Here is a 23,558-nt window from a genome sequence, read left to right as displayed (position 1 = left end):
ACGACCAGCGTCCTGATCACACTCTGTTTTTTGTGCCTTTTGCCTTTTGGTACTCTTCACTGGGGATTTTATTGTTTAAAATGCCCCAAACCCCCAAGTGTCCAGTGTTCCTAAATTCAAGAAAACTGTGACGTGCCTTGGAAACAGAGAACATACATGTGTTAGATAAGCTCTGATCGGGCGCAGATTACAGGGCTGTTAGCCATCAACTTCAATACGAACAGATCAATAATATATATTAAATAAGGTGTTTTTAAACAGAAACACATGTAAAACAAGGTCATGTATTGATTGACGGATGGAAATGTGACCCTGAGTCCACTGATATCCTGTTTGCAGCAGCTTCACAGGACACAGATAAGGAAACCCACTCCAGTGGCCCCCCTCCCCCCGGATGCTGTGCTAAGTGATGGGGATGCTGGACTTCCCAAGGCTGCCCCAGAGGACCTCAGGACAGAAGCCGCAGGGTGGCTGCACCAGCTAACGTGACCCAGACAGTGGAGAAGGCATGGTCACAACTGGTCTGTGTCACCACACCAGTGTCAGCTGGTTCCCGCCTGACATAGGTCACAAGCAGTGACTCCTAGTGTCAGAAGCAGTGCCTGTCACCAGGTCAACAGGACCACGGAAGCATAGCTGGACACAGCCCAGGTCACTCGGTCCTGAGCACAAGGCAACAGGACTGCAGAAGCTCAGGTGGACACAGCCTCAGTCACTCGCCCTGAGCATGAGGTGACAGGACTGCAGAAGCTCAGGTGGACACAGCCCAGCTCACTTGGCCCTGAGCACGAGGTGACACATTGCAGAAGCTCCAGGTGGACAAGGCCCAGGGAGGGAACAGGAGGGGACAGGAGGGGACGGACTTGCCCCAGGTAGACAGCAGTGGTCTGGGAGGAAAATGACTGAATTTTCGTTCCAACGCTCAGTAAAATTAGATTTCATGTGGGAATAAACATATTTTTAGTCACCCAAGGACTCCGAAAGCGTTCCCACTCACAGATGTTAACAAAGGCGCTCTTCAGAGACAGACAGCAGCCAACGAGAGATGAATAAAAACCGAGAAGGAGACACGAGAGATGGGGCAGCGGCAGGTACGGCAGGAAGGGTGGCAGGACAGGGCAGCCGGGTCCCAGGCGTCAGTACCGCCATCCAAGGCTGGGACGGACCTCCTTTATCTACGGCCGGGGGCAGGCGATGGCTCAACCAGGGCCTTGTGGTCGAGGTAAGACTGTGACGGAAAATGAGTACCCAACATGCTAATAAACTTGAACACACTCCACCCAGCAATGAAAATGCAACACCCTCAATAAAACATGAGCAAGCTGAATCCAGCCTCGCACTGAAATAACTTCACAGAAATGATTCAGGAGGAGAATACTTGTTGTTTTATTCCAAACTCCTTTATTAAAGAGCTGGGGAAGAAACCTACCCACACAGGCATTGAGTAAGCCTCTGATATGTTTCAACACCATTTCCGACTTTTTAAAATGTTTTGTAAACTAAGAGGAAGGGGAAATTTGTTTAATTCGTAAAAGATTGTTCACCTCAGATCTATGGCAAGCAATCATGTTATGATGAGATATTAAAACCATTTTCGTTAGAGTCAAAAAGAAAAGGACATCACAATTATCTCAGTGTTTAACACAATGCTGCCTGTCCTAAACCATGCGGTAAGACAAAAATAGGAAGAAAAATACTCAAAAAAGGAGTTCCTGACATGGTGCAGTGGAAACAAATCTGACTAGTAACCATGAGGTTGCAGGTTCGATCCCTGGCCTCGCTCAATGGGTTGCGGATCCCGCATTGCCGTGAGCTGTGGTGTAGGTCGCAGACACATCTTGGATCCGGTGTTGCTGTGGCCAGCAGATGTAGCTCTGATTCGACCCCTAGCCTAGGTACCTCTACATGCCGTGGGTGCCGTCCTAAAAAGAAAAAAAAAAAAACTGAAAAAAAATGCAAAATTAGCACTTACTGAGGATATATTTACTTAAAAAACAAAGGTGTCAACTAGCACTCCTCCAATAAGGAATACAATAGCACAATCTTAAACAGCCCAAGAACATGAAAAGATGACTTGTAAAATCATTATATTATATAAATACAAATATCAAATAAAATTATTATAAGTATGTTCAACCTCACTAGTAATGCTGGAATTTTAATAAAACAATGGTATGACACCTCTTCATTAGGGAAGGAATCACGGACAGCAGAGCACGTTTGAACTGGTAACCCCATATCTGTCAAAGTTGCATACCTGAATATTCATTGACTCAGCAACTCCATGTACTAAGCTACAGCACGTATTCAAATAAAATGAGTATGAAAGGTTATCATAGCATTGCTTATTCTAGGAAAAAAAACAGAAACAGCCTGTGTGCCCATCAGCAGGGGAATGGTTAGAGGTTACAAGTCCATGACCATGGACTTCAAGTCGTGACAGAGGGGGCAGAGAGATGGTAACTGACTGCAGCTCCAGCCCCACAGGGTCTGCCCAGAAGGGTTTAGGCTGTAAAGGACGCGACTGGGTCTAAGACAAAACTGGAGTGTGATGGTAGATGAGACAGACACACCACATGGTCACTGTCCCAGGACTGTCCTGAGCGTCCCTGGAGAATCTAGATTCTGGAGAATCTAAATGACACCTGCCACGTCCCCCCTTTGGACCAAGTGCCCCCGTGGCACTTGGCATCCATCAGAGATGAATTCACCTCTAGATCAAGGGAGGCTGTGGTTCATCTGAGAGCAGCGCGGACCTTCTGCCCCTGCTCCTCCGTCAACATCGCCTTTTTTGCAAAGCACTCGGCCCCTCAGGTAGATGTATTTTACCTGACAAGGGAAATCCACTGCCCCCCAAGGGGTAGGCAATCTATCAGCAACTCTCACCGCCTCTAAGCAATAAAGACGTAACTACACGCTCCCTCACAACCTCCGGGAACATCAAGAGGACCATGGGACACGCCTGAGGCCAGGTTCCCGCTGCCAGAGCACTGAGGCCTGGCCACTGACACCCAGGAAACACGCACTTCTCCAAAAAGAGCAACAAAGCCATCACGGGGAAAACAGAGTTTGGTTCAAGATTTGGGGGAGCCAATGAAGCTTCAGAATCCACCCAGCAGCGCATTTCCAACCAGACTTTACCTTATTGATAGAGACCCACTGACCTGGGATTAAGGGGTGAGCGCCACGGGGGCACTTGGTCCAAAGGGCAGGCACTTGGTCCAACATCACCTCCCAGGGCTATGTGTGAAACCCTGAGCTTCCAGGTTTCCTGGGAAGCTGTGAGCCTGGCAGCAGGATCCAGGCTGGTTGGGATCAATGTCAAAGGCAAAGAAGGCAAAGAGCCCCAGCCTCGCCTCTCCACCATCTGCCACTGGGCTCACATCAAAGTCCTAGACAAGAACAAACACAGTCTCACGTGTGCTCCACGCAGTTTGGGGTCCTGCAAACCATCTTATGAAATTACTCTCCAAGCATGAGAATTCTACAAAGCTGAGCACTGATCTGATGTGTTCTGCTTCTGGGGCCAGATGTCTAAGGGGCCCACAGGTTGGGGTGTCGGTAAGGCCCTCCTGGCCTGCAGCCACTCTCTCCATGTCCTCAGGAGGTGTGACAAGGCCCTTCTTCAAGGGCACTGACCCCATCACAGGTCCATCTCATGACTCCCTCTGGCCCCACCTCCAAACACCATCACATGGGAACAAGGACCCCAACATGAACATTAAGTCCATAGCAAGTCCCCCGATAAAGTGACCTGGAAAACAGAAAGCCATCTGGCCAGGCAGGGCCAGGCAGGGAGAAGCTAGGCAGTGGCAGAGGGGCCCAGAGGGCCAAGGTCCGCCCTGGGCCTCCCAGCCAGACTCCAGATGCCCAGCAACCACCTCAGCTGCAGCTTCACAGGGACAAGGGGATGAGAGCAAGACAGAGACTGGGGCTAGCCATAGAACCCATCCCTGGACCTCTCCTGACCCCGCAGTGATCAGAGATAAAGCAGAGGAGAGAGGAAAATGATCTACTTGAGTTTGTCAGTGTCCTGTCCTACAGTTCTACAGTCCAGTCAGGCTCCGAGGAGGGGCTCGGGCATCGAGGGCTGGTCCCCAGAGGTGGGGGGTGCCCCAGCTTGACGTGAGCATTATATATGAGAAATAGGTTCCCAAGCATGTCATTGTATTCACTTTGCAAAAGGACAGAAAACTCCCTGGACACAGAGCTGAGAAGCAACAAGGCCTGGATGCAAGCAGCACAGAAGAAAACACCCCAGGCTCCCAAGAAGCCATTCTGGAGCCTGGGCAGGACCTGCATCAGGAGCACACAGGTGATGAGGAAGGAATCAGGAGCCTGCTTGCCTACAGAATCTAAAACAACATTTAATCCTGCAGCTACTTTAGTCACGAAACAAAAAAGAGAGAAAACAAAGAACAGAGAAAGCTATGGTCGAGGTCATGTTCTCACCAGAGCCAGCCCTGCGCCTACTGCGCCGAGAGCAGCCTGGTTTGGCAGCACATCCGCTGGAAGCAAATCGGGGCCTCTGCCACGAGACAGCTCATCCTCTCGACCCTGGCACGTTTGAGAACTGATCCTTTGCGTGTCTTTATCTTTCAGTGTCAGCCCTGTGGCCTCACAATGTCCCCTCCAGGCCCAGAGGGTCCCCACATGTGGCAAATTCTCACACTCAGGCGGGGCTGGGAAGAAGCTTGCAAATCCGTTATGGTTTCTAAATCCTGGCCAATTCTCCTTCCACGTCATTCTGTCAGGACCCAGGACACACAGGCAGGACAAGAACTAAGCGGCTGGGGCAGCGGGGCCTGGGCTACAGCACTGCTGGGCCAACACTCCACGCAGGCCGACGTCGAGCCACCAGGGCCAGGTCAGGGGCGGAAAGTGGGGACCTGGCCTCGTTCTCTTCCCAAAGGCTGAGGGGAGACCTGGCCCAGGGGCTCAGGCACCGCGGAGGAAATACCCAGACAAGTAGCAGCCTTGAGCGTGGGCGCTAAGCAGGGCCTGTGGAGGCTCCAGGTCTGCGGCCAGTGGGGAAAGGACTCCTGGCAGACAGGGGACAAGCAGCATCGGGGGAGCGTGGGGGGGAGTGTGCGAGGGGATGGAGTCACCAGGGCTCCAAGAGGATCTCACCTAAAACACCCAGACATTGTCCAGGGCCCTCAAGCAGGAGGAGAAGCACACACCAAGGGCCACCCCACCTTCCCCACGTCAACAATCCAGCAACAGCCATGGGCAAACAAGACCCAGACGGCACAGTCGTCAAGTTTATTGTCCCTGGGTATTCACAGGATCCGAGGAAATGACTGCATGCGCCACTGCATGTTTTAAAGCTGACATTTAAAATCCTTCTCCGTATGATTGGTAGAAAAGACAAAGAAAATGAAAACAGCTTTAAAAATGAAAAAAAAATAAAATGACATTCTTCTCCATAAATGTAAGCGTCAAAGGACATAAGATCTTATATAATCAACACTGGGCATTTTGAGAGAAAACTTTTATGTCACTCACTCTCACGTGTCTCAGCTGGCGTCTAAATGCTGCACGACCTGACACCAGCCATTATCCATAAAACACAGAAGCATGTGGGTCTTAAATGGTCTAAAGTACTACGTCACTCATCTTTGTTCTTAAACTCTCTGTCCCATTCCACCTTCCCCTACAGGACTGAATCCTACTCCAGTACAGATTTGGGCTCAAAAGACTGCTTTGCCTCTTTCTCTGTACACATGCACACACGTGTACAGACATATGTACATACAAGTATATAAAATCAGAAATGTATTATTCAATTATCTGTGACATAAACATTCTAAATAATGAAAGAAATTCTACTTGCCTAAATTATCATTACTCATAGATTTGGAGAATTGACCCTAAAATATAAATTTTGATGAATGAGCATGAAATATTAACCTTAAAATTTAATTAGAAATGCATCTCTTAATGAGATAGATTTTTCCCAATTCATTAATGTATCCGTAGTTAAATATTTCTTTTTAGTGAGGGAAATAGTTCGGCATCAATGCCTGTTTTAATGGTCATCAGCTCAGAGAAACTTAGATTACATTAACAAGTGGAAAACAATGTAATAAGCATTTATTATGGCAATGACCCTCAATTCCACCATCAGAAAGGATCTTTGTTAAGGAGCTAACAACTCTATTATATCCTCTTTCAGTTATGTTGAAAGCAAGAGATTAGACACCAAAAATAATTTTGACCCACTCCAACAAGTCATTAACTTTGTCAACAGCAGCACTGAGGTCCTTTTGCCTGGCAGCCTCCCCTCCCAGCCATGTAGCAGGTTCCTGATACTGTATCAGGGGCAGGATTTCCCTCTAGAAGCGGGAGAAAGGTGGGGATGAGAGCAGAGGGGGAAAGAGGTGTGAAAGCACAGAGAAAACACTTTCTCAGATTAACATATTTTAGGGAAAAAGCACACGTGAAACTTACGATCAAGAAATTAATTTCCTGGAGTTCCTGTCGTGGCTCAGTGGTTAACAAATCCAACTAGGAACCATGAGATTGCGGGTTTGATCCCTGGCCTTGCTCAGTGGGTTAAGGATCCAGCATTGCCATGAGCTGTGGTGTAGGTTGCAGACGGCTCGAATCCCAAGTTGCTGTGGCTCTGGCATAGGCCAGCAGCTATAGCTCTGATTCGACCCCTAGCCTGGGAACCTCCATATGCCACGGGAGCAGCCCAAGAAATGGCAAGAAGACAAAAAAAAAAAAAAAAAAAAGAAAGAAAAGAAAAAAAAGGAAAGAAAGAAGTTAATTACCCTAAACCAATCTCATTGTGCTCTCCTTAGAAAGCCTAATTCATAGCCAGATGGAGTAGCTTCATTTGAAGACGCTGTATAAGATAAAGTAACACACATTCCCTCGCCTATCTGAAATGTCAAGAAATGTACCTGCCTTTGCACTCAGCTTTGTAAACACAGAAAAAAGTCACATTGATATTTCTCCAATTACATAATCTCATGAGATTACTTTAAAAATACAAAAACAATACTAAACGGAGACAACTGACAGAGACACTGTGGCATTTTAACTCCCCTCCAGAATAGGCCTCTCACAGCAAACCTCCTTCCACTGTGTTCTGAGCCGTCAAAGTTTGTGCAAACGCATGCCAGGCACACGTATTAGGAGCTGGGGAGTTTCATTAACTGTGGGGATGTTACAGGGACCATGTGCCAGTGGGTTAAAGCCTGCCCTATAAAAGGTCTCTCACTATCAAATTACTTCCCAGGAAAAGCAGTCTTCAGTGTGACTTCAGGGACTTGGGCAGCTGTTTGTGATTCTGCAGTGGCTGATGAATCTCCAACTGCCTTGACATTGTATTGATATGGTTCTACTGGCCGGGATCAAGTGGGTGGCCCAGCACAGTGCTGAGCATAGGTGCATGCCAAGACATCTGGGTGAGGACCTACAGCCTGTCATCTACAGCTGACAATACCATGAAAGCTGCAGGCTCTGGGGCACCCTTGAAGCCCCTGGTGGGCCAGGAGGAGGGGGCGGGGGGGCTTGACCTAAGAAACAGTTCTACATGAGAAATGTTCAAGGTAGGCATGCAATTGGCAGACAATAAATTCCTGTGAATTAACACCCTATAAGTAGCACAAATAGACAGAAGCCATCAAATGAGAGAAATGGTTGGTAAAGTTCATGCTCAAAGAGCTCAAATTACCTTGACAGATAAACTACAACTGGGGGCTTTTGATATGTGTTGATTTGAATGTTTTAGAACAATAATTAAAGCCAAATTTGTTTCTCAACTTCTTTTATGAAGAATTAAAATATTTTATTGAGCAACGAAAATTAAGTGGTACATGATCTACAAATTCAATCCAATTCCTATCATATTACCAATGGCATTTTTCACAGAACAAATAATTTTAAAACTTATGGAAACACAAAAGACCATGAATAAGCAAAACAACCTTCAGAAAGAAGAACAGGCGTTCCCGTGTGGCTCAGTGGTAATGAACCCGACTAGTATCCGTGAGGATGCAGTCTAGATCCCTGGCCTTCCTCAGCAGGTTAAGGATCCAGTATTGCCATGGGATGTGGTGAGGGTTGCAGGTGTGGCTCAGATTTGGCATTGCTGTGGCTGTGGTGTAGGCCAGCAGCTGTAGCTCCAATTCGACCCCTAGCCTGGTAACCACCATATGCCATGAGTGCAACCCTAAAAAAGCAACAACCAAAAAAGGAACAGAGCTGGAGGAATCAGGCTCAGACGCGTTGGTTTAAGACTATATTACAAAGCTACAGGCATCAAAACAGTAGGGCACTAGCACCAAAAAACAGACACATAGATCAGTAGAACAGGACAGAAAGCCCAGAAATAAACCCATGCACTTAACAGTCAATTAACCTATCACAAAGGAGCCAAGAATATGCAATGGAAAAAAGTCAGTCTCTTCAACAAGTGGTGCTAGGAAAACTGGACAGCTACATGCAAAAGAATGAAATTAGAATATTCTCTCACACCATATACAAAAATAAACTCAAAATAGCTTAAAGGCCTAAATGTAAGACCAAATACTACAAAATTCCTAGAAGAAAACATAGGCAAAACACTCTGACATAAATCCTAGCAATATTTTTTTTTTTGTCTCCTAAAATAAGGTAAATAAAGCAAAAAAAAAAAATGGGACCTAATTAAACTTAAAAGCTTTTGCATAGCAAAGGAAAACATTAACAAAATGAAAAGACATCCTACCAAATAGGAGAAAACATTTGCAAAGAAAGTGACTGACAAGGGATTAATCTCCAAAATATACAAACAGCTCATACAAATCAACATCAAAAAACAACCCAATTAAAAATCGAGCATAAGAACTGATTAGACATTTTCCAAAGAGGACATGTAGATGCCAAGAGGCACATGAAAAGATGCTCAACACAGCTAGTCATCAGGGAAGTGCAAGTCACAACTACCATGAGATGTCCCCTCACACCCGTCAGAATAGCTATTATCAGAAAGAACACAAAAAGCAAATGTTGATGAGGATGTGGAGAAAAGGGAACCCTCTTACAATACTAGCAGGAATGTGAATTGGTGTAGCCACTGTGGAAAACAGTTGAAGATCTCTCAAAAAACTAAAAATTGAACCACCTTATGATCCAGCAGTTCCACTCTTGGGTATATATTTGAAAAAAATGAAAACACAAATTTGAAAAGAAACATGAACCCCCAACATTCACTGCAGCACTATTCACAACAGCCAGGACATGTAAACAACCTAAGTGTCCATCAACAGATAAGTGGATAAAGAAGATGTGGTACATATGCAATGGAATACTACTCAGCCATAAAAAACAATGAAATTTTGCCATTTGCAGCAACAGATGGACTTGGAGGGCATTATGCTGAGTGAAATAAGTCAGACAGAGAAAAACAAATATTGTATGTTATTACTTACATGTGGAACCTAAAAATACAACAAACTAGTGACTATAAAAAGAAGCAGACTCACAGATATGGAGAAAAAACTAGTGGTTACCAGTGTGGTGAGGAAAGGGGGAGAGGCAATATAGGGGCAGGGGATTAAGAGTCACGAACTGCTATGTATGAAATAAATAAGCTACAAGGATATATTATACAACATGAGGAATATAGTCAATATTTTATAATAACTATAAGTGGAGTATAATCTTTGAAACATGTGAATCACTATATTGTACATCTGTAACATATAATTATATAACATTGTACATCAATTTAAAACAATGCTTAAATAATGCAAAATAATAATAATAAAAATACATAGGACAGGAAAAAATTAACTAGCAGGTGAATATTGACTAAGAATTGAGGATGGTTAACTTTAAAATATCAGTGCATGTGAAACACCCTCAAGTATCTCAGCATTACAACATTTAGGAATTTATAAATAATTGGTAGTCTAGTAAGACAGAGTATTTATTATTTGTCATCAATTCCAGAGGCAGTCTGAAGCCCTGCATAGTTTGAAGGAAGAATTCACACTAGAAGTCTATCAAGATACCACCAGTTATCACAAGGTAATTGTGGGATTTCAGTGAGCAGAAACCAGCCCCCTAGCTTTTGAATGATAGTGTTATTATCTCTAAATGCAGTCAACTTTTCCTTCTTAACAAAAGAAACAAAAATTATAGCACAAAAATTAGGTTAAATATTTGTTGCTGCAGAAAATTCTAACAAACGAATTTCAGGAAGTGAGGCTGTAGTTCCCATAGCAACAATCACCTGGGCCTTTAGACAGATTCTGTGCATTTGTTTGACTCTAAGAAGTAACTTAATTCCTTAACATGCCACTTAAATGTTCAACCAAAACTGTCACAATGAATTTCCTTCCTCCTCGCGTCATTACAGGTTAGAGTCCTGAACCACCACCCTCCACCACTCACAGGATTAATGTGGTACTTTAATGGCACTTCATTTTTAAGAGGGCTGTGAACACTAGAAAATTAATTACAGCACTTAATCACAGTTGCAGTGAGTGTCAAATGTTTTCATATCTTCATTCATTGTTCGCATTTTAACTATTTAAGACAAAAAAAAAAAAAACCCTGAGGTAATATCAACATTTTCTTTGATTTTTTTTTTTGCTCTTCTGTAAGTATCATTAGGAATCAAACCTCATTACTAATAATGCTCAAGAAAGAAAAAGAAAAATGCAAATGGCATTTAAAGATGGAAAAATATAAGCAAAAAATTTTAACACAAAATTTTAATATTCAATTAATTTAATGCATTTATAAATTTGACCCTATTAAGTGTACTGAGCCAAGCTTTAGTACTTATTAATAACAAATATGAAGTGTTAAAGAAAATGGTAGTAGAAACATTAACAGATGTGCGACAACGTAAAAATAAAGACCAATCAATAACAAAGTTTAAAAATGGTTAAATACACATATTTTCATACCTGGGCTGAAAGTGCTTTAAAGATCATAAATCACAAACAAGCCAAATGCATGCACAGGATCAAAAGGTACAAATTTCCAGTTACAAAATAAATAAGTCCTGGGAGGTAAGACACAGCATGGTGACTGTGGTTATATATTTGGAAGCTGCTGAGAGAGTGGATATTAAAATTCTCATCTCGAGGAAAAAAAAAAGGGTAACTACATTGGTGGCAGATGGTAACTAGACTCATCATGATCATTTCACAATATATACAATTATCAAATCATTATGTTGTACACCTGAAATTAATATATGTCAATATTTTTTTAAATCACACATCATGACACAACTGCATGAAGGTAACTGCAATTTCTCCTCAAATGCTATTTCCTCTTACACAAACTTCTAACACAAGTGAATTGATCTTGGTGTACTTTGTTGATATCATCAATCATTTCCACCTGGTACAGAGGAGAGCCCTTCCAGTCCTTAGAATTGGGACATGATATTGTTACATAATAAGAAATGTATCACTGGTCTTCATCCCAGCTACTGGCAGAAGCGCTTCTAGCCCTTGGATTTCCTGAGTCACAGAGGAAAAGGAGAATCTTGTTATTCTCCAGCCCCTTTCAACCCACCTGAGTTATGCTAATGAGGTGACTCAGGAGGCTGGGGGTTGGTTGTCAAGGGAACCAACCACCTGATTACAGGTTGGAACTTTCAGCCCCACCCCGACCTGCGTGGAGGGAGGGGTGGGGTTGAGTTTAATCACGGTGGCCAAGGATTTAATCAATCATGCTTATGTAATGGAACCTCCATAAAAGCTGAATGAAAGGGCTCAGAGTAGGTGCAATCGGGGAGACCGGGAGATGGTGAACCCAGAGACCAGGGCAGCTCCCCACCCCCCACCACGTTCTGGGCGTCTCTCTCCCGTCCACCTGGCTGTTCCTGAGTGGCATCCTTTATAATTAACAGGTAAACACGTTAAGTAAAGTGCCTTCTGGTGTTCTGTGGGTCCTAGCAAAATAGCAAACCCAAGAAGGGGGTCATGGGAACCTCAATTTGCAGCCATTTGGTCAAAAGTACAGGCGACAACCTGGGATTTGCTGCTGCAGGTCTGTGGTAACCCTGGGAGCTGGTGTCAGAACTGAGTTAAACCTCTGGACCCCCAGCTAGTGTCAGGAGAGTTCTTGGTTGGTGAGAAAACCTACACATTTGGTGTCAGAAGTATTGTCAGGAAGAACAGATCAGTAGCAAAGGGAAAACAAAGCGGCTGGAAGATCTGCAGTGGGAGTTGGGGGTGGGGGAGCTGGGTAGTAACCAGACCAGCATCCACGTCCCTGAGAGGGGAGGAGAAGGGCACAGGGGCTGGGTAGGCACAGGATGGCTGGCGAGAAGAAGGATATGGAAACCAGAGAATAGCTGTCACTCCTACCTTCTTAGAATAACTTCTGAGAACAACCTCGCAGAGATGCTGTGGGTTCACTCTAGACCACTGCAACAAAGCAAATATCACAATAAAGCGAGTCACAGGATTTTTGCTTTCCCAGGTGTATCAGAGTTATGTTTACACTATGCTGTAGTCTACCAGGTGTGCAATAGTGGCACTGTGTCTAAAAAACCAACGTACTGACCTTAATTTTTAAAATACTTTACAACTAAAAGATGCTGACCCTCCTCTGAGCCTTCGGCGAGTAGTAGTGGCAACACCAAAGATCACTGATCACGAACACCACAACAAAGGTGATCATAATGACAAGCTTAAACTGCAAAAACTACCTAAATGTGACATAGAGACATGCACTGAGCAAATGCAGTTAGAAAAACGCTCAACAAAGGGTTACCACAACCTTCATTTTGTAAAATCAGTATGAAAACCGCAATAAAACGAGGTCTGCCTGGTTGTGCATCCCCTGCACCCAGCACACCCCGGGTGAAACACAGCTGAGTGTGTGTGTGTGTGTGTGTGTGTGTGTGCGCGCGTGCGCACGCACACATAAGGCCTAGATGCATTCTGGTTGTGCCATGTGGACCCAGACTATTCATCCACTAAGAGGAATGAAGCTCTGTGTGTACTTATACAGAACACCCTCCACGAGCACCGGCAGGGGGTGAAGGCACCTGCAGAATACACAACTGCCTTTATGTATGAAAAGCCATTTGTGGGCAAAGGATCAGGCCTAGAACCATTCCATCCAATACACACCCGCTAACCCAGGCGCTTCTCCAGTACCTGGGTGTGCTTGGTCCAAAGGAGCCGGGCTGCAATGGAAACATCAGGTTTAAAAGGCTTATTTTACAGAAAAAAATAATGTAAAATATTCTGTTAATAATTTCATAAGGACTACAAAATGAGAAGATAATGTTTAAACTATTTTGGCTTAAAATATGTTCTTAAATATAACTTCACTGGTTATTTGCACTTGTTTCAATGTGGCTACTAGTGATTAAATCAGATGTGCCTCCCATTATGCTGCTGGACACTGTGGTCTAGAAAGCTCTCTCCATGGACTGGGTCAGATGGACATGGCTGGACTGGAGAGGATGTTCTCACTTTTTTTTTTTCTGTTGCTTTTCAGGGCCGTACTCACAGCATATGGAGGTTCCCAGGCTAAGGGATCCAGTCGGAGCTACAGCTGCCAGCCTACACCAGAGCCACAGCAACGCGGGATCCAAGCCACGTCTGTGACCTACACCACAGCTCACGGCAACGCTGGATCCTTAACCCACTGAGTGAGACCAGAGATCGAACCCCCTGAAACCTCATGGTTCCTAGTCAGATTTGTTTCTGCTGCGCCATGACGGGAACTCCGCGTTCTCACTCTTGATACACATACATGATGTGTTTGTTTTTATGGTAAATTACTTCCGTATTTTTTTAAACAAAGTGGTTTTTAAAAGGAAAGAGGGTCCTGAAGTTAAATTTGTTTCACCTAATGCTAGGGCAGCTGCAGAGAGGCAGCCAAAGCTGCATGCAACCTGTGTGGGCTCTGCTGGTCTGGATGGTGGTGGTGGTGTTGGTGGTGGTGGTGGTGTTGTTTACTATTATTCATCAGCAGCAGTATCTAAACTACCCAGACCAGTACTGAATACAGCTAATGGGTGACTAAGGGTCACCCCATAACCACATATTCTAGATATGAAGCCATTAAATGGCCAACATTCAGTAATATTGCTGGCAGCCCCAATTTATACTATCCACTGGGACCAACGCTGGAGACAGCTGAGAATAGTAAACGCTGAAAGGCTTCTGAGGGGGTTTCTCTTCACTTACCAAGGGAGGCCACCTAATTTTCCCTAGAAACGTATTTGACCTGGGTGTTAGCAGAGGTCTATAGATGCCTTTTATGAAAAGCATCAACTAAACATTTAAAAACATGTTTAAGGCATTGAAAAAAATTACACCTTTGAGTTTCGAGCATTTGCACAACACTCTCTGAAGCATTTTCAAGTAAATAGGGCCAGAAAAATAGAAATACACATGATGACATCCTCAGATTTTACAGAAATGTAAGCAATCACGGACATGAATTAAGGACCAGCCCCTCCACTACAGGAGGAAGAGAGCTGGGCGAGGTTAAAGTCAGGGCAGAGGTGAAAGCGGGGGCAGGGGTCAAAAGATCAGGGAGCAAACTTCACAGCTATTAAGACCTGTCGCTGGGCTCAGGGCCTGATGCTCCCTCGGGTGACAGTTTTGTCAAGTTCAGCCAAATCTCCGAATAAAAAGATCATCTAAAGGCAGTGTTTTAAACAGTTCCTATCGGGACTAAGGAGACCAGGTCAAAAGCAACACGGAAAACTGACCCGGATTTCTACGGGGTGTGAGTGCCCTGCAGCTCCATTCAGAAAACTCCCTGCTGTTCACAAAATAGTTTCTAAACCAAAGCCAGACTTAGGAGTCAAACGTTCACCCTGCAGTGGACAGGGGCATGCAGTCCCCGCCTGATTGTCCATGCTGACCTGCCCCCTGTCACCACCACCCCACCCCAAGCTCTGATGGGTATGTTCACAAAGCACACAGTTTGCTGACCTCGAAGGATGCTGGTGTTCACAGCCTGGCCGGTGACCCTGCCTCACCACCTGCAGGACACCAGCCTGGAGCAGGGGACCCCGAAGTCTGACCTGAAGGGCTGGGCACACTGTGGTGGGGGGCGCGTAGAGCCCACACAAAGGCCAAGGGAAGCACCACGTGATTTACAGAAGCTGGGGGTGCTGGTTTGGGGCCATCATGGGAAACTGGAGGACATATGGCTTTCTGCAGCTAACAGCAGGTACCCTCGTCCCCAAATTCAATTTCCACAAGGAACAAAGCCTTTCGGCCATTCGTCAGAAAGTCTAAGTCACAGACAAATTGACATAACATGATCCCATAAATGAATAAATTAGAAGTGTAACTGCCCTCTGGGTAAGGAGGACAAGAGCACAACAGCTGCAACTGTGACCCCACGCCCCGACCCTGCAGCACGAACCCACAACCACGACCCCACAGACAACACCCCACAGCTGACACTCAGCAGCCAACACCCCGAAGCCATGACCCCACGCCCTGACCCCGCAGCTGTGACCTCGTAGCCAACACTCCGAAGCCAGGCTCCTCTTGCACCTGGTGCTCCATGAGGGACATGGCCCTCAACTCAGGGGCCACAGGAGGGCTTTTAACAGCCTCATGCTGTGGAAATGAATTGAAATACTAAGAACACTGTTTTTCTTTTGCAAGAACACACAAGATGTATAGTGAGATAATCCAGGAAAGGCCCTGAAGGTTCTGGTAGAAAAATGGTGCATGAAGACCAAACCTTCCACTATCAATCATCACTCACGCTGAGCCATCCGCAGCTCCTGACGAGGAGAAACTCCCGCAGCAGCAATAGGGTCTATGGGGCCAGCACCCCACCTGCTGTGGCTGGGCCGCAAGGGTCAGTGGTGTCACCACAGACGCCGGGGCGGCTGCCTCTGGGGCCCTGGACACGCCTGGAGGCTCCTGCTGCCTCTCGGGTGTCATTTCTGATGGAAGAAATCCCCTGAATCCCAACGGGCGCCCATCCTAGGACAGGAGCAGGAATCAAGTCCTCCTGACCCTAGTCTGCCCATCCCCTGGGCCGGTGGTTGTGCAGAACTGGACGAGGAAGCTTCATCTAAATCAGAGTCTGACATCTCCCTGCAAAGGTCCAGGACTCAGGTTCTGAACAGAGTATAGGCTGCGGTTTACTCCTCTCCTCCTGCCCAAACTACATTAAAGTTTCCATAAAGTTTAAAAAAAAAAAAAAAGACTTCAAAATGTGAAGGCTCACATGAGGATTACCTATGAGCTATTTCACCGACCAAACGCTACTACCTTTTTCCAGATTCGAAGTTATCAAGTATACCTCCCAGGCAAGCAGCCTCCCCCGCCGTGGCCATCCTACCGTGTAACAATGACACCACCAACCCCTCAGCCACCCCAGCGTTTCTCTGTGGGACACCCCATGGAAATTTAAGGCCAGGGCTTCCTTCCTACTGAGATCCAACACCACCTGTCTCTGTAAGTCTTCACTTCATGGAATCTTAGCTTCAAGTTACTCCAAATTAGTCCTTTTTCCGGTTATCATTATTCATTAACCTTAAAAAATCTGGGGACAGATTTTCTTTCCCAGAAGGTATAGCTGATAACACTAATATTCATAGACCATCATGCACAGCCAACGACCGTGCCCTGTCTCACACTAAGAGATCACCTGTTTTCTTCTCATGGGGCACAAAGGAAATGTTCTACTTCCATAAATTTCTTCCAGGTGATCAAGTTTGCTGAGTTTGATAAAAAAAAAAAACAGTTGCCAATATGTAAAGTCATCAACAGCACGCACCCTGCACTTGTGCCACAGTCACAAATAGCGTCCAGCCTTTCAAGTGTTTCCACACCTTCCTTAAAAACGCTCTGTAAGGGCTCCCGTTACTCCTTCCACCATAAAATAGTCCCCAGACCAGCTGTCTGTGCATCTCGGCCTCCTCCAGAGGATGCTCCGGCAGCTGGTAAGGCCTTCCTGTTGCCCCCCTGGAATTGGAGGAGGAAGCAGAACCCACAGCTCAGCACCAGAAGTGGAACCTGGCCAGGCCCAGCAAGGACACTTGGTCACAATCAGGAGTGCCCACATGACAAGGGGACGCAGTCACCAGTGAGGGGCCTGACCAAGCCACTTGAGTCTAACTTCTCTTCTGTAGAAGTGAATGCACTCAAGGAACTGTATGGTCCAACATCTCAGGGCCCAATTCTATTTCTGGTCAGCTCCTGTTTCCCACCAGTCATGACTGAGAGTGTCCTCTGCCCCGTCGCCCCACTGTGCACACTCTGAGCCACTTGATGTACTGAGGGCAGTGATAAGCAGCTCGTACATTAGCTCTCAACTCACCCAAGCGACCCTGCAGGAGGAACAGGGTCCACCCAGGCCTCATTTCCCATGTCCGACACCAGGGGTGCTTCTGCAGGGTGACCAACACTTTGGGGCTCGGCTCTGGGAGGGCAGAATTCGTTTTTCAGTTACTATCGCCCTCTGCAAGGTCTCCAGCAATCAGGTGAAATGATGCTCCCGGTATCGTGCAGGGCCCTCCCCCGAGGTGAGTTCCCACCTCTTGCCCCAGCAGCCCATGCACCTGGATTCACAGACAGAAGCCTGAGCTCAAGGTATAACAAGTCCACTATCAAAACATACCTGCTACACAATTCAGGGCACCCCAGAGTTCAATTCTGGAGATCATTAGAGGTTTATTTAACCAATGGCAACAAGTAGTATGACTCACCTGGAGAACAGTCTCCAACGTCAGTGTTCAACCCACACTGCAGGTCTAGGGCTACCTGGAAGGGTCTGGAGGACAGCTTCTGTCCACACCCAGGAGGTACATGCATGTATGATTGATTATGCATGCATCTGTGTGTGCTTGTACATGTGTGCATGTGCTTGTGTGTGCTTGTGTATGCTTGTACATGTGAGTACATTGTGTGCTTATACATGTGCGTGTGTGTGCATGTCGTGTTATGTGTGTACTTATGGAAATCTGTGCCATGCACACACGTGTGCCAGAAGTAGGGCAGAAGAGGAAGAGGAGGGCCCTGACATGTATTTCCTCCCCCCTCACCTCCCTTCCTATTTTCTCAGCCACCCCGGGCCTTCACAAATATAGCCAAGTCCACCATTCCTTAATCCAAAAGTCCAAATTCAAAAGGTTCTGAAAATCACAAGCATGTGGGCAACTCATTTGGCCGCAAAGCCTGACTCTCCCGCCCTCTGGGAGAGGTGATGACCTGGTCTCTGTCACCCACATGCCATGCCTCTGACAACTGCAGGGGAGGGTAACACGAGGCTTGGGGCAGTCCCCTGACCCATCCTGCCTGAGGCCTGCACGTCCCCACAGGAGGCCATTCCCAGGACAGGAGCTGTATGCTTCTTGGGGGCCCCCAGGTCTTCCCAGGTCCATGCCTGTAAACAAGGCCACTTGCGGACAGCCCTGCTGAGTAAGCATTATTTAATACAGAGACTTAGCCTGAAAAAAGTCTGGAATTGGCGTAGGAGCTATGCTGCAAGAAAGAGAATGCACGCAACTGTGGTACAGGTCACAGCTGTGGCTTGGATTCCATTCCTGGCTGGGTAATCTCCATATGCCACAGGTGTGGCTGAAAAAAACTAACATTCTGCTATTTTCTGGTCTGTTTCTCTTGAAACTGGGTTTCCTTTAACTTTAATAATATTGTTGAAACATCTTGGTTTTATTTTTTCAAAAAACAGATTTGGTTTTGTTGAGTCTCCTTACTGATGATTTATTTTCTACTTTATTCATATTTGTTACCTTTGTTAAACTCCTTTCTTCTAGTTTTTTGGATTTATTTTGTCACTATTTTCCAAAGTAGTCAGATGCTTAATTTTTACATTAAGCATTATCTACAAAGACTATAAATTTCTTTCTGAGCTGTTTTACCTGTATGCTTCATGTTTTGATATAGAATTTTTCATAATTGTTCTAAAATTTTCTAATATCCATTTTGATTGCTTTCTGTCATTTAGAATTTTTAAATTTCTAAAATTGAGTCTTTTCATAACCTTCAAACTTAATTTTATTGTGGTTGAAGAATGTGACCCATATTATATCAAATATTTCATATTTGTCAAAACTAGTTTTACAGTTGATTCTAAAGTTTTTATATGCTTATGTAGGCATTAATCATCATGTGTGCTTGAAAATTATGTGTTGTCCCTAACTGTTTTGTACTTTATATAATGCAATTAGTTCAAGGATGTTATTTGTATTCCAAAGTTTTTTATATCTTACTGATTTTGGGGGGGTCAATTTGATATATTAGTTGCCAAGTAATTTGTATTCCAATCACCCACTATGATCTGTGACTCTCTCTTGCTAATTTTTACTATATACATTTTGAATTGTGATATTTGGTGCATGGGATATTTTTACCATTAGGTACTTTGATCCCCTAACTGAAATAATGCTTTTTATGTTAAGGTCTATTTTATTTTTATCTGATATCAGTATAGCCATATTAAATTTTTTCACCCTTTAAAAAAAAAAAAGAAAGGAAAAAAAAGAGAGAATGCATGCAATGGGAATGAAATGTCCCATGCATGGGCACGTGGTTCTGAATGAGGAAAACTCTGTGTGTTCGAGGTTGCAGCTTCACCAGCGTGACCCCAGAAACCACAGGGGCTCCCGGGAGCCTATTCCCCAGCTGACTCGCAGCTCCTCCCTCAGGTGTGAAGGGTGGTGAGATGCGTGGGAAAGGAGGCTTTAACTCAAAAATGTGGAAACCTCACCCTCTGGTCTCCATTGTGGTGTTCAGGCCGGACTGCTGGAGCCGCAGGCCTTCATTTGAAAGTGAACGAGGAGGTTTCTTCGGTCCCCTTCTAGCCCTACAGCCTGTGAGCTCTGACTTGGGACCCTGCCATCCAGCATTTCCTGAAGGAAACGCACAGACGGAGGTGGAGACATAGGACAGAGAAGGGAGATCCCATAGTGGTCCCTCAGAGAACACCAGGACCACAAGGACACAGCACAACACCCCGGCCTTGGGCTGGGGAGGGGGGCCCTGCACACCCAGCTCCCTCCGGATCTTGATCAGAATCTAAGGTCAGGGAGCACAAGAGGGCAGGTAAGAAGCTGGACCTGGAATGGGAGCAGAACACAAGGCAGGCCCACCCTGAACGGCTGCTCCCGTTCACTGGGGGGAAACACACATGGAACATGAACAGCGGGGCCGTGGATGGTGGGGCTGGTGGACGGCAGAAGTGCAACTGCAACACCTCTGGGTGCCCTTTCAGGCATCACCCCAGATGCAGAGAGGAAGCGGGGATGTCGCCACAGGAACCTCGGAGCCTGAGCCCCCACAATCAGATCTTGGGACACTGTGGGGCCAGAGAGAAAACACCTTTAGGGCTCTGGGCTTTGTCAGTGTTTGCTTTAGAAACTACTCTTCCCTGAGCTGATGGCCTTTACAAAACTAAGATTTCCAAACAGACAGCCAGCCCTTGAGGCAGCACCCCTGGTCTGTGGCCCCATAAGACAGGGAGAGGAGAATCAGCACTCCCTGGCCAGGCAAGATCCACAGGAAAAATCAAGATGCCTTTCCTTGCCCCACCTTATCTCAGATGCTCACACAACTTTTGCCTTAACTCCAAAATGTTAGAATGTATTCCTTAATTAAGAAGTTTATTGTGTGTGTGTGTGTGTCTGTGTCTGCGCATTTTGAATTTCTAGTGTAAGAAAGTACAAAGGATTATACAACAATTCTGGGTATCCACTCTTCATATTTTCTTAAGAACTAAGACACTGATGCTGGCCGTCCCCTGTGCTGAGCCCCTGCAGAGACCGCTGACGTGTCCAGACCCATGACCTTGCATGTTTCCTTATCTTTATCCATAAATGAATATATTATCAGTAGGTTTAAACATACATCAATGTTTGCTGTATACATCATACATCACAATCCTTACATTTTACTCAAGATTCTTTCCAAGCACTACGTGCAGATCACTGGCCATACTGACATAAATATCGTAAGCCCTGGGGTACTTGTGTTAGAATTTCTTTGGAATGCAGATGAGGAGATGAACTTTCCACTCATCCAGACATGGCCAGGCTGCTCCCACAAGTGATGCATAATTTATACACCAACATGCGTTGTGGGTGGCTCCTTTTCCCCACATCCTCACCATCATTCAGTAAGATGAGCCTTTTAACTTGTGTGACCACATTTTCCTGAGCACCGTGCTCTGGTTCCCTCATGTGTGAACTGGGCTCCACCTCCAAAAAAGCAGTGTGCCTCACAGGGGAACAACCACAATGGGAGAAAATTATTTTTAAAAAAGCAGCCCTTTAAACCATTGTCCCAAAGACATGCAACAAATGAAGAAATAATTGAGAGAAACCCATTATGTCTTGGTAAAAGCAGCCACAGCCGACACGGCCTCAGCATACCCACCCCCCAGCTTGGCATGTCAGAAGCTCCACTCCAGGCAGGTGTAGCCAAGGAGACAGCCTCCTTGCCCTCGGCTTCAGTGACGGGGTTCAGGAGGGCAGGCCACCAGCATCCTCCCCCACTGGGTCTCTACCACTGGGGGGACATGCTACTCCAGGTGCAAAGGGCCAGCTGGCACCTACCTGTCCTCTGCCCAGCTCACTCACAAAGCAGAGGCTCTGTCATGAGAAAGGTGCTATGGACTAAATGCTTATGTCCCCCTAAAATTCATATGTTAATTGTCAATGTGATGGTATTAACTGGTAAGGTCTTTGGGAAGTAATTAAGTTTAGATGAGGTTATCAGGTGGACCTCTCCCCATGGGGTTAGTGCCCTTATAAAAACAGGAGACAGGAGATCTCTCTTCCCTTCCCTGCCTTTCCCTTCACTTCTTCTCTCCCCCTTTCTCTCTCCCTCTTCCTTCCCTCCATGCATCTATCAGCAAAGCCCTCACAAAGACATACCCAGAAGAGGCCCTCATCAGAATCTGACCATACCAGTATCCTGATTTCAGATTTCCAGCCTCCAGAACCATGAGAATAAATATTTGTTATTTAAGCCACCCAGTCTAAGGTAATTTGTTATAGCAGCACAAAATGACCAAGACAAGAGGCAAGCCAAGAAGGCCAGATGCAACTGCGGCTACCCATCCCAGTGTGCAGAGGGGGGTCACTCAGAGAGAGGCAGGCCACTCCACTCCCAGCCCTGAAGCCGGTGCATAGCTTGTGCCCCAAAAGAGGGGCAGTCCATGACAACAGAGAACCCCAAATCTCTCCCCAAAGAAACTGACTTTATTTGAAATCAAGTATGAGAAGTTCAAGCCCAAGAGCACTCTCAAGACAAAGGTTATTGGGAGTTCCCATTGTGGCTCAGCAGTAACGAACCTGACTAGTATCCATGAGGATGCAGGTTTGATCCCTGGCCTCACTCAGTGGATTAAAGATATAGCATTCCCATGAGAAGTGGTGTAGGTCACAGACATGGCCTGGATCTGGCTTGTTGCTGTGGCTGTGGTGTAGGCCAGCAGCTACAGCTCCAATTAGACCCCTAGCCTGAACTTCCATATGCCACGGTCAAAGTCCTTAAAAAAAAAAGAAAGAAAGAAAGAAAGAAAAAGAAAAAGACAATGGCTATTTAGCTGAAGCAATTAGGATGAGGATGGCAGCTCTGTGAGAGCATCCAGTTAAACTGGAGGCAAACAAATTTACTGTTAAGAAGCAGGGATATATACATCTAAGAAGAGCCTTCCTAGAGAGTCTGAACAAATCTCAAGACTGACCTCAAAAACTACCCTTGAAAAGTGGTCCAAATATAATTGATCAGACTGTTGCACAATTTATTCCTCCAAGTATAATAGAAAACAGAGCAATCGGCTGACAATCAGTGGAGCCTAACAGCTGAGTGTGACACCAAATTAAGCAGAGAGGAGACAGAGACAAAAAAAATTCTAGTAAAACTACTGTTATCTGGCAGCTGTGTACAAGGCTGTGCCCCCCAAGAGCAACTGAAAAAGCTTCACACTGCAGGGGATGTAGATTTCACTAAAAGAGTTCAGCCACATCTCCAAAAAATTAAACAAGCACAGAAAACAAAAGCAAGCCCCAGAGGAAAGATCAAAATCCTAGGCTGCCACAATAAATTATAAAATGACCAGTTTCCAATACAAAATTATAAGACATGCAAACAGACCGGAAATTGTGATGTACACAGGAAAAAAAAAGAAAACAGGAAACAGAAATTGCCTAAGAGGGACCCAGGTGTTAGACTTAATGAAGACACCAAAGCATCCACTATAAATATATTCACAAAAGTAAAGGAAAGCATGCTTAGATAAGAACTGACAATGTCTCACCAAACTGAGCATCCATACAGACACAGAAACTGGACAAGAGAGCTAAAAGGAAATTCTTGACCTGAAAAGTACAGTAGTTGAAGTTAAAAGTTCACTTGAGGGGCCCAACAATATACCTGCATAGCAGAAGAATAAGCAAACTTGAGGTGGGTCAGCAGAGATTATGCAATGGCATCAGCAGAAGGGGAAAGGGAAGAAGTATGCTATAAAACTGGGTTGTGATGATCATTGTACAACTATAAATGTAATAAATTCTTTGAGTAATAAAATAAATAATAAAAAATTTTAAAAAAAGAAAGTCTTAAAGAAACGTGGAC

At 45.4% G+C, this 23,558-nt stretch overlaps 1 protein-coding gene across 4 annotated transcripts in view; it reads right to left on the bottom strand.

The window, feature by feature from the left end:
* DLGAP2 (discs, large (Drosophila) homolog-associated protein 2) overlaps window positions 1-23,558 on the bottom strand; it is a 667,132-nt gene that overhangs the window by 603,264 nt on the left and 40,310 nt on the right. For 2 of the 4 annotated variants that reach the window (XM_021074622.1, XM_021074621.1), the window contains exon 2: window positions 12,330-12,389. The exons of the other annotated variants lie outside the window; for them this stretch is intronic. The gene's annotated coding sequence lies outside the window, so the exon portion shown is untranslated. The remainder of the gene's footprint in view (window positions 1-12,329; window positions 12,390-23,558) is intronic. 4 annotated transcript variants of the gene reach the window in all.

Source organism: Sus scrofa, chromosome 15 (genome assembly GCF_000003025.6).
Source record: "Sus scrofa isolate TJ Tabasco breed Duroc chromosome 15, Sscrofa11.1, whole genome shotgun sequence".
Classification (NCBI taxonomy): domain Eukaryota; kingdom Metazoa; phylum Chordata; class Mammalia; order Artiodactyla; family Suidae; genus Sus; species Sus scrofa.
Note: the sequence above shows the minus strand (reverse complement) of the source record. Positions and strands in the feature narration are given on the sequence as shown.